Here is a 12,184-nt window from a genome sequence, read left to right as displayed (position 1 = left end):
GGTAATGATTGTTCCTTGGTAGGTTTCTCCGACTCCAACTTTGTCGGTTGCAAATCGGATAGGAAGAGTACCAGTGGCACCTGTCACTTATTTTCAAACTCTTTGGTCAGTTGGCATAGCAAGAAACAAGTTTCTGTTGCCTTGTCAACCGCCGAAGCGGAATACGTTGCCGCCGGTAGTTGTTGTGCCCAAATCCTATGGATTAAGCAACAACTATTGGATTTTAACCTCAAACTTGAACGTATTCCTATTTTTTGTGACAATACCAGTGCCATTAACCTATCCAAGAATCCTGTGCTACATTCTCGCACCAAACATATCGAAATACGACACCACTTTCTTCGGGATCATGTAGAGAAAGGTGACATTGTGTTTGAACATGTCAATACTGAAAATCAACTAGCGGACATTTTCACAAAGCCGCTAGCCACTGAACCTTTCTTTCATATCCGTCGAGAACTTGGCATTCTCGATATTTCGGAACGGACACTATAATTTACTGCTTTACCTAATTCCTTATATGACTTTAGTCTTGTACTTCTAACAAATCTATGTTTTTGTAAGCACAAGTCTACCGTTCACTAAGTCACTCCGATGTTGAGGTGATACTGTTCCTCTCTTTCTCTCTCTCTCTCGGCAAAATTGCATGACTAAAATAGTTATATCTCATAATGATGTTGTTTATATGTATCTATATGATCTCTATTTGGTTGTTTATTGCTGTATGTGCTGTTAATTATGCATCAAACCAGTCATTGCATGTGCTGAATAGTGAAAAATGGAAATTTGAACTGTATGAGTCGACCGCAGCAGGGCTATGGTCGACGCATGATTAAATAATTTCTGCATTTTCTCAAAAATCAAACAGTATGCGTCGACGCATACAGGGGTGTGGTCGACGCATCGCTCGAAAATTTTGTCTTTCTGCAGAAAAATTCAAATCGCTTTTCATGCATTCTCATTCAAAAATCACCATTAAGTGTGCATTTACTTTCCATCACATTTCAAACTACCCACTAAGTTGTAACTTGCATCTACCTAGTGGCTATTGTTATTTGATCTTCCATCTTCCCAAAACCCTAACCTTCCACTATAAATTGGGAGAAACCTCTCTCTAGCAGAATCTCCTTCAAAACCCTTCCTAAACCTTCTCTCTATACACAAACACCCTGTTCCACAGTTGCTCAAATGGCCACCACATCACGCACAAGTTTTCCTCCAAAGTTGGCTCTACAAAGGTATCTCTTAAATCAAATATCTGGAACAAATACTTTGATATGTCTGTGGATAATGCTGATGACCATCTACCTGAGGTGACTGACTCTCACCACATAGATGGCTATGAGTTTAAGAGTGCTTTGAATGACATGTTGAAACGCCCTTATACTGATGAATTTGTGAAAAGTGACTTGTTCCCACGAACTGTCACTGCCGGCAAGCTGAACGCTGGAGAAAGGATTCTTCAATGGATTGTCTCACGCATTCTGCGGCCCAAGAAGGGCGGTCTCTCCAGAGTCGAACAGGCCGAGGTTCACCTGATTTCCATTCTGAAAAATAAGATAAAAATTAACTGGCCGTACTACATTGCCAGTAGAATGTATAATCAGCGTGATTCCGGACGAGGAACTGCCCTTGCCTACGGATCCTTCATTCAAGAAGTCCTTACAGGAGCCAACGTTAATCATCCGTCTTTCCCATACACCTCAATTTCATCTGACAAAGAGTTTAGTACAAAAACCATGTCTATGATGGGATATCTTTGGTGCAATGAGCGGAGAGCGTATAAGTTTGTTAGAAGAGCAAATGTTCCTGCAAGGGATGACAGTGATGAAAGCGAAGAACAAGAAGATGAAGAGGAAAATGAAGAAGAAGAGGAAGAAGCAAGGCACGATGTTGGTCACAATGGTGGAGATGACAGTCCTCCACCCGTCGGCACTCATGACTACTCCGGCTCTGCTTGGGTTCAGCAGTCGGATACAAATGAAGAAGATGTTCCACGCTGGGGTGGTTGGGGCGAATGGCAACATACGGGGTGGTCAACTCAACGTGACTCTTACCAGCCGTATCACCAAGTTGAGGAAGAATACCCTCCGTCCCCTCCACAGCAAGCAGATTCTTCAGAGCTGTTGGACATGATGCGAAACATGTAACTTGCCCAACAATCTTTCATGCAAACCCAGGATGACCGATATGCTCAGATTAACAGTCAACTTCAAGCCCAAAACGAGCGGCTCGACAACCTCTCCACAAGCCTAAATGGACAGTATGCAGATTTTGAACGGTGTGTCGACAGGAGTCTCAGGCATCTTGAAGGTGTTTGTGATCACCTAGAAACTCTGGCTGACCCCAGCAGAAACCCAAGCGTCTGCTACCATCCCGGCCACCGTCACTTAAGACAATAGCCCTTCATATGCACATTACATGTTGCTTGTTGTTTTGCATGTATTCCTGTTTTTCTCTGCTTTGCCTGTTTATGCAACCGTAATTTCTTTAATGTAATTTTTATCTAATTAATGACTATTGACATGAAATGATATAAGTGTGATATTATTCTCTGTCTCTGCTATTACCTGTGAACTTTTCGTTGTTATCTTGAATAATCACTCTGTCTCTCTTTTTGATGTTGTCAAAGGGGGAGAATAGTGCAGACAAGACAAAAATGCCCATAACTAACAGTCGCTTTTCGCTTTCTGCAAATAGCCTTAGATTACAAAAGAAAGGGGGAGTATGCAAAATGTGTCAATACCGCATGCTGTTTGTCACGTAAATTTATACAGATTGTCATCATCAAAAAGGGGGAGTATGTAAAGACAAAGAGTCATACAACATACGATCGCAAGTTTCGATGATGACAAAAGACCATCATGCACGTCTACAAACAAATGCAACACATTACCCACCATATCCTTTTTTACGTTTTTCTAAATCTATTATAATCATTAAAAACATGTGGACAAAGTGTGATCATGACAAAATGCATGAAAAATCACAAAACACTTTTTTTGCAGATTTGAAGGCTTTGAGTCGACCATAGGGGTCAGCTCAAACCTCACGGGTCAGCGCGAAGCTCAGCCCAAACTGGAGGTTGGTCAGCGCAAAATTGCTTGCGTCGACCATAAGGGTCGGCGCTTGGCTCACGGGTCAGCGCATAAACCCCTTGCGTCGACCACACGTCGGCGCATGGCATAGTGATGCTGTCCACGGCTCAGCACATGGAACGATAGGTCGACCATAGGGGTCGGCGCATCACTCACGGCTCAGCGCACGCCGACCTATGGTCGACCGCTCGCGCGCAATCTCAGTTTTCTGAGTTATTTCAAATGTTTGAAATTCTGTTATGTTTGATTGGTTTGTCAGTTACTATATATATAGAAGTCAATACACTTCTATTAACCAACATTTGTCAATTTGTATTCAAGTGTTCAAGGAAACAAGAAAGAGTGAAAAAGGTGTCAAAGATTCATCATCTTCATCTTCAACAGTTCACAATACATCAACTGCACACAACAACTTTTGATGTGATTCGTGATAGATTGAAAGTGATAAGGTTCGTAGCTACGATTGGAGAATCGGGTTCGAGTTGAAGTCTTGGCAGGTTCTTTCTTGAATAAAACCATTAGGGTTTTATCCTCCAATACAGGTTTGTGTTTGGGGGTTTTTGGACGAATTGCTTCATTAACATTCAGCTGAGCGAAGGTGACTGATAAGAGAACGTCTTCATCAGTTTAGTAGCGGAGTCGGTGTTTGTGTAGTGAAGGATTCGGGTTTGATTCGTTCGTGTTCGTGATCAGCCGGGCCAAGGGATTGAAGAACGGAAGGTTCCTCAACGAGTGGCAGGAAACGGAGGTCCAACATCAACGATCAAAGGTCTTGATTCATCTTGAATCAAGGAGCAAGGATAAGAAGTATCATTCAACACATTGGAAGTTCTGTTGTTTACATACTTTGCAATCCTTGTAAAAACGATTAAATCTCACAGGTGATAGCTAATCTATATCTCAATTCTATTTTTAGAATTGAGGGCAGACGTACCCCGAAGCGAGGACGGCGGGGGAACTGCCTCATCAAATCTGCGTCTTCTTTAATTTTCTGCATAATTAGTTTTTCAGCTTAAAATTTAAGTGATTTTAGTTTAAGCAATTTTTACCAAACGTTGATATAAGTTGAGTAAGTGACTAAAACTGTTGTTTGAATACTAAGTACAATAATACATTGTACTAGGATAAATTGATTTACTTACTCAACTCAATTATCACTTGGGATGTTTATGCACACCAAGTGTTTGTAAATTTGCTTAAGCCAAAGTTGTCTTAAGTTTGTATCAGTTTAATTTGGTATTTTGATTCATTGGAACTAGGTTTGCTAGTAAGCGAATTATATCATTGATTGTGCAATAGGTGTAGTGACTTGTATTCCAATTCATCTCTTATCCATTAGCTTAACGCATATCCGGTTTTCCAATAACGGTTCGTTTTAGACTAAAATTTTCCTCGGCCGCTTCCGCACTCAAAACAATTTTTCAAAACCAATTTTCTTTTAAATTGGTAGCGCCGACTCAAGTTTTTAATTGGGATCTATTCAACCCCCCCTTCTAGATCCGTGCCATAGTCTAACATCTGCAACGGCACCGGGTCAACTACCATCTTCAACAGAGTCAACAGATCCCCATACTGGTCAACGAACCCCCTCAGATGATCACTGGTCACAAAACTGCTCAACTCAATCAGGGACGTCAGAGGCTCACGGTGAAAACTATAGGAACAGGTCTTCCGCTTCGGCTCTGGAACTGTTGCCATCTCTATCAATGAATCAAGCTCTGGAATGTACCTGAAAAATGATATGCATGCAGGGATTAGTTTTTTTTTCTTTTTTCTCTTTTTTCAATTTTTTATTGCATTTCTTTTGAAAAATAAACATGCTATGATGCACATGATACAGACACGACTGGCAAGCTGTGCATCTCTGAACACAAGCTCAAAGCTTCGGCTCGAACTCTGATCACAATCAACTGAAACCCAAAGTCAACTGGTCAACTGTCATCTGAACCCAATCTGAGAAACTGAGTCACCAACAGGAACACACTGAGTCAGCAACTAGTCACCAACAGTCACCAACTGTCACCATCTGTACCTGTTAAGATGATCATTCCCTCCCCACTCACGGGTGTCATCTAGGCCAGGGTAAAGTCGAAAGAAACGCAGCATAAATAACCTTTCGCAGAATACCATCATATACACACCTGAAGTATGTAACGATGATATCCTACCAGGGTCTGAACTGCTCGTGATATCGATGTTCCGCTAAGTGGCGCATACCACCCGCTTCCCATGAATCACTCTATTCCTAGGTTTCCTAGATTGCACTCATAGCCTGGGTATTGGGCCTTTTACCTCGAGTAACACCCACCCCCAATCAGAGAACACAGCCAGCACAACAGATGAAATGAATGAATGCAAACATTAATGCACACATTGAATGCAAACAGTAAATGAAATGAATGCAATAAATAACAGCAGATAACAACCAAAGCCCTAACCTAGGGAGCGCTAGGAGAGACTCGCTTAGGGAAGAAGGACCAGCACATGTCAACTTCTCCATTCCCCAGCAGAGTCGCCAGCTGTCGCATTACGCGAAAAACCGGCGGGAAACGAAAACAACAGAGCCGCCACCGTGCGTTATTTATCCCAAAAGAGGGAAAGGAAACGCTCAGAGTAAACCTGGAAAAAGCATGGTCTCGCGACCAAAGAGAATGGGATCGGGAGTCGATTATGCGAAGGGAAAGTATTAGCACCCCTACGCATCCGTCGTACTCGCCGGGATCCACGCACAATAGGAAGGAAAATGGTTGCTAAAGCACTGCTCACACACACACAGATACTGGCTGAAAGAGACACGAGAAAACAAACAAGACTGACTCGGCAGGATATCGCATCCTGGGCCTACTTAGTCTATCAAGCATAGACATCAGAGTCTAAGTAGTTCGGACTGGGGAAACGACACATGCTCGCTAGGATATCGCATCCTATGCATACGTATCTCCTTTGGACGAAGGAGAATCAGAGCATTCGTAGCTCGGCTAACACGCACACAAACAAACACAGGCAAAGGCAAACGTGGAGCCTGAATGCCAATCACTGGACTTACATCAGCATCCGAACCAAAACGCACACAAGAAGGCAAACATGGAGCCTGAATGCCAATCACTAGGCTTACATCAGCATCCGAACCAAACAAACCCACACTGGAACCCGAACGCCACTCGATGGACTTACATCAGCTTCCAAGCACACAACAACACAAAACAAAGACACAGGCGCCCGGAGAGATCTGCTCATCTCCTGCCTACGTACCTCATCTGGTATGAGGATCAGGGCGACGTAGTTCCCCTACGAAGGGACACCAGACTAGCCTAACCAGATGACAGAGGGAAACACAACTAGGGAGACTAACTCGAGCCTAGATGTTATCATGCAAGATTTTCCCTAAGTCAAGGTTTCTAGCTAACTTGAACAGGAAGCAAGCCTATCCTATTCAACACAAGCAGTAAATCAAGCATTCACAAGTAGCACACACTATATACACACAAGTGGGGCTCAATCAAAGGGTAAGACTGCAAGATCAAGTCATCTGTACAGGGGTGGTGTTAGCTCTTAACCTTGACATTGAGAGCCAAGGTGAAGCCGATGAAAGGAGAGTGAAGATAAGACTTCACAGCTCTTATCCCTGGCCAGGGAGAGCTTCAGACAAAGGAGCGTGGGTTCAGAAAGGAGGAACCCTTCTACACTCGAGACTCTGACACAACTGTACATTGTACAAGATCTTGGGTTTGTATACCAATGCATCAACACAGTGGTGTGAGCAAAGGGATGACTCAACAGAAGAGCGGGAGATAGATTGCTTATCTCTTTTATCCGCCAATTGCCTTAATCAAGGACTTTTCCTGCTTGGGGACAAAAGTAAACAAGCACAAACATCGCCTCTTAAGGAGGACTTCAGACAGGTGTCTGGCCAAGTAACAGGCCAGGTCTTCCAGACTACATGGAGACAAGAATGTTATACCTCAGTGTAAATTGCTTATCAAGCAAAGCAAAGCAATATTAGCAACTAATGTACCTGAAATCAATCAAATACAATTAGTATACCAATCACTGAATTAAACAGCAAATGATTCACAATTAGCTATACACAGACAAACACAAGCCAATGCACCAAAGTGCAAGCCATTAAGGCTCAAACTCAAATATCAAACCCTGCAAAACAAAGTCAAAATTAGCTATATACAAGTCACAAGTCAACTCCAATGGAATCATATCATCAAGCATAGGCCATTTGTGCTATTAACCTGAAACACAACTCAAAAGTGAGATCACAAACCACTAGTCCAAGACTAGGGCCAAAATGAAATCAAATCATCAAAACAGAAAGTGAAAAATTAACAAAACCAAGATAAATCCATTAAGAAGAGAATACAATTGGTCTCACATCAAAACTATGCACCAAATTCATTTCATGCACAATTTAAGTCAAACTAGGCAATTGTGAACCATATATGAGCAAACAGAATGGTCACACTCAAACAAATACCCAAACAGCTCAATAAATTCCACAGAAATTCCAGCCTAAACAGAACACATTCAATGAGCTACACATCAATTTTCATGCCATTTGGACAAGAGGAAGTAAGGAAATTAAATTCAACAAGTCAGGATATGCAAAAATCAATCCAAGCTAGGGCCCAAAGCATGTGTCAACTTCAATCAATTGTAAAACAGTGAGAACAACTAAGAAATGAATGGGACCAAATCCAAAGTGAACTCAAACATGTTAGGAATCACTCCATCAAATTTCATCTCCATATGATAAGGTATGGCAATTTCACAAGGCATGGAAGTTAATCACTCAAGCAAAACCCTAAAATGACTAAACAACAAGCAAAAATCCCAATCAAATAGGAAATGGATCAACAATTCCTACAAAATATCATGGCAAAACTAGACATACAGATGATATCACATGCAAAAATTGGGAGCATTTGGCAAAGCATAGGCATGGCAACAAAAATCATGAACACAGAATAACATAGTGTGACACACATTGTCACACTCAACTTGAACACATCATATCTTGCAAACCATAAATCCAAAATTAGCAAACTACATATCAAAATCACCAGAAAAGAGTCAAGAACAAGCCTATAAAATTTCATGCATTTTGGCTAAGGCATCAAGATTTCATGTTAAAAATGGTGAAACATACACAAAATGCATACATGAACAAGATCAATAGGCAAAGTCAAAAATTCCCCAGGCACAACTTTGACTACCATTCCTAAATAAAACAAGAGACAATTTGGAGGTCATCAAAAAAATTCCCACTCAATTTGGATTAGGGATGATTTAATTATGATTTTTGGAAGATTGATTAGAAATTGAAATAATTATTTAAAGCCTAAAATGAATTAATTGAAGCTGATGGCATTTCTGTAATTCTCATGCGCCAGGCCAAAACGCTGCAGTTTCATTAAACTGCATGGCGCATTCTGATTGGTCCAAACCGGAGGGAAACACGAATTCAAATTGGAACATCAGAAAAATGGACCAAAATCAAAACCACAAGCAGCATAGCATTCTACATTGGAAGATCTACAAAAGCCATATCTCAATTCAAGCAATGGTTGAGATCGAGAATTTACCTTATGGATGAAACAGATGAGAATTCGTGTGTTTTTGGCTCCAATTATGTGAAACAGACGGAGAAGATCAATGTAGGAGATGAGTGGATGTGATTGTTTAGCTCAGGAATGCTTGGATCAGTGTAAAATTGCAACTGCCATTGAAGAATGATGTTGCAACAGTTGGAGTTCTTGCACGATTCTCTCTTCAATTTCTTCAAACAGTACTCCACAATCACCTGCAGATAATGAATCAACAATGAACTAGCACTAGCATTAGTGAATTCTTGATGAATTGATGGAAAAGAGTTTATGTGAAAAAGGAGAAAAGTGAGAGAATTTGTGAGATTTTGCTTTTGGATCTGAGAAAATGGAATGTCATTAAGCATTCTGTTATGATTAGAACCTTTATACCTCATGCTAATCCAAAAATTAATCATGCTTAGGCAAATTGGAAAATGATTAGTGTAATGCACATTTCATGCTTTTGGCCAAAAATGCCCTTTTCCAAACCAGTCAATGTATCAGTCCAAACTTGGTTCAAGCAAGTCCTAAATGTCATTTTGGATGTGTTGGAAAAGGTCCCATGTGCAAATTCCATGTAATGCTCAAAATCACCTTTTCATGCCAAAATATGCAAATGAATTCACTTGAAAAATGCCATTTTGCTATGATCATTTTTGATGAAATGTAATTATTCATCATGAAATTTCATATGAAATGTGGTTTGCTCAAAGAAAAATCAACCAAATTGGCCATTCCATGTGAAAGTTATGGCACTTTGAATTTAGGCATTTTCTGAAAATGAATGGACCATATCTTGCCAACCACACATGGGAATTTCAAGTTCTTGGACTTTTTGGAATGGTGAGATCAAGATCTTCAACTTTCGTGTTGGACAAAATTCCATTTGAAGCTTGTATGATGAAGTAATTTTGAGGAGAAAAACTTTCCATTTTGGGCAGTTGAAATTACAGGTCACCTGCTATTTTTGGAAACTTCTGATCTGACCTCCAATTCTTCAACCTTGGTCTTTGATATGTCAAATGAGACTTATATGGACATGAATGAGGCCTTTCAAACCATCTCCCACCTTCCAATCCATAAAATCAGGCACAGTTGACCACAGTTGACTTTCTAGGGTTTCTAAAGAAATTCAGCTTGACTGTTGAGCTTTGATCATCCAATCTTTGGCCAAATCACTTCACAATGATCCTTAGACCATATGAACTTGATAAATCAACCCTAGGGCTTTGTCCCAATGAAAATAGCACATGCTTGCTTGTTTGACTGATTCTCCTGACTAGTTTGACCTAATTTGTCAGTGGGCTTGCACTTGGGCAACTGGACAATGCAATGTTATGCAGTGGACCATGTTATGTTAATGACCTAATATGAAATGAATGTACAAAAGGTAGGGTGCAAATTTGAGGTGCTACAACTGCGACTGCAGTATTCGGGTTTATGCACACATGCTCGACCTTAAGGGCTAATACGTCCATTTTAGCTTGCATCATGTCTATAGATCTTAGTTCATGCACTCCTCCTTGGGCTTCCTTCTTCTCAACTGTCGCTCGTTCGACTCCCCATGATGAATGGTTTTGAGTCATATCTTCGATGAGGGCACTAGCTTCAGGATAAGGTTTGTTCATCAGAGCACCGCCTGCGGCAGCGTTGATGGTCATCTTAGTGTTATAATGAAGTCCATTATAGAAGGTTTGAACGATTAACCAATTTTCTAAGCCATGATGTGGGCATGCTCTTAACAGCTCCTTATATCTCTCCCAAGCTTCGAACAACGATTCTCCTTGGTTCTGAGTAAATCTAGTTATATGGTTTCGAAGAACGACGGTCTTACTTGGGGGAAAATATCTAGCAAGGAATACTTTTCTAAGGTTATCCCAAGTCGTAATGGAATTAGGTGGAAGGGAATCTAACCATGATAGGGCTTTATCTCTGAGGGAAAAAGGGAATAATCTTAAACGGATTGCCTCAGGAGAAGCTTCATTGGTTTTAAAAGTGTCTGCTAATTGGAGAAATATTTTTAAATGTTGGTTCGGGTTCTCAGTAGCGAGACCTGCGAATTGTCTCTGTTGCACTAGTTGCAACAAGGACGGTTTAAGTTCGAAATTATTAGCTGGGATGGTTGGGTTTACTATACTAGAACTAGGTTCTTCGTTAGATGGTTGGGCGAAACCTTTAAGAGGTCTTTGGTTTTGATCTTCGTCCATAGCTCTCCTAACTCTAAACTTCGTAACGTTCAGGTTCCGCCAGAGGGTATACTGAACTTCCGGTGCTGCGAGTTCTTCGCATTGACCGGCGGGTAATAACCTAAGTCTAAACGATATAACAACAAGGTATGAAATTTGACGAAATTGGTCCCCGATAACGGCGCCAAAAACTTGATGCGTGGTTTTTGCAAGTATACGAACGCGTCAGAGTAATATAAAAGATTGTCGAATCCACAGAGACCAAGTGTCAATCTATCGTTATCTATTGTTATGGTGGTTATCTAAGGTAATCAAAATAGGGGTTTTTAGAGTGTGCGATGAAAAGTAAAGTATTAAATTAAATTTAATTTATAAATACAGGCTCGAATGTAATTCACATAATCAATTAATAATCCAAGTACTTGCTAATAGAACTATTTATGGGCAGTGTTTCCTACTTTGAAAAGAACCAATTTAACAGGAATTGTCGTTTTCGCGTATTCAGAACCGAGTTGTACTCCCTACTCAAACCCTCTTATTGTCACTTATAAAAAGGCGCGCATTGCGTTAGAGTAGTAAACCTATTTTTAATAAATATAGTATCTTGACTAAGTTGAAAAGTATTTTAACCTGGATTTCTTAACCAAAAGAGGTTCTCACGAACCAGACTCTAAACTTATAAACGCGTCCGAAAATAGTTTTAAAATCACTTTTCTTCTTAAGTTAAAAACTCCTAATGAACTAAACAAAGCGCTTTCGCTGTTTTTGAAATAGTTAAAAACAATTAAGTTTAAAAAGACGTTGGACGGATTTCGATCTTACCCAACGGAGATTAAGTGCGGGAAAACTTAAGTTGAAAGTTAAAATAGCCCTTAAGTGTTTCTACGAACAATTGTACATATTATCGGTTTAATTACAATCCTTACATTCTAACCTTTATGGATTTAGTTAGACATGGTAAAGTAAAGGTGCATTTTAATTTAAATAAAAGTAGTGCGAGTGCGGAAAAGTAAATAAAAGTAGTGCGAGTGCGGAAAGTAAATAAAAGTAGTGCGAGTGCGAGAAATAAATAAAGTAAAGCGAGTGCGAGAGATAAATAAAGTAAAGAAAGTGCGAGAAATAAATAAAGTAGTGCGAGTGCGAGAAATAAATAATGTAAAGCGAGTGCGAGAAATAAATAAAGTAAAGCGAGTGCGGGAAATAAATAAAGTAAAGCGAGTGCGAGAAATAAATAAAGTAAAGACAGTGCGGGAAATAAATAAAGTAAAGACAGTTCTGAAAATAAATAGATAAAGGCAAGCAA

At 40.2% G+C, this 12,184-nt stretch overlaps 1 non-coding gene across 1 annotated transcript; it reads left to right on the top strand.

Annotated features, from left to right (window-relative positions):
• The first annotated feature begins 10,411 nt into the window (after window positions 1-10,411).
• Window positions 10,412-10,518, top strand: LOC127090152 (small nucleolar RNA R71). Its single transcript, XR_007791682.1, has one exon. It is a non-coding gene; the product is annotated as a small nucleolar RNA R71 (small nucleolar RNA).
• The last annotated feature ends 1,666 nt before the right edge of the window (window positions 10,519-12,184 follow it).

This window comes from Lathyrus oleraceus, chromosome 5, assembly GCF_024323335.1.
Source record: "Lathyrus oleraceus cultivar Zhongwan6 chromosome 5, CAAS_Psat_ZW6_1.0, whole genome shotgun sequence".
Taxonomy (NCBI): Eukaryota; Viridiplantae; Streptophyta; class Magnoliopsida; order Fabales; family Fabaceae; genus Lathyrus; species Lathyrus oleraceus.
The sequence above is the reverse complement of the archived record's forward strand: the minus strand, read 5'-3'. Positions and strand labels throughout refer to the sequence as shown.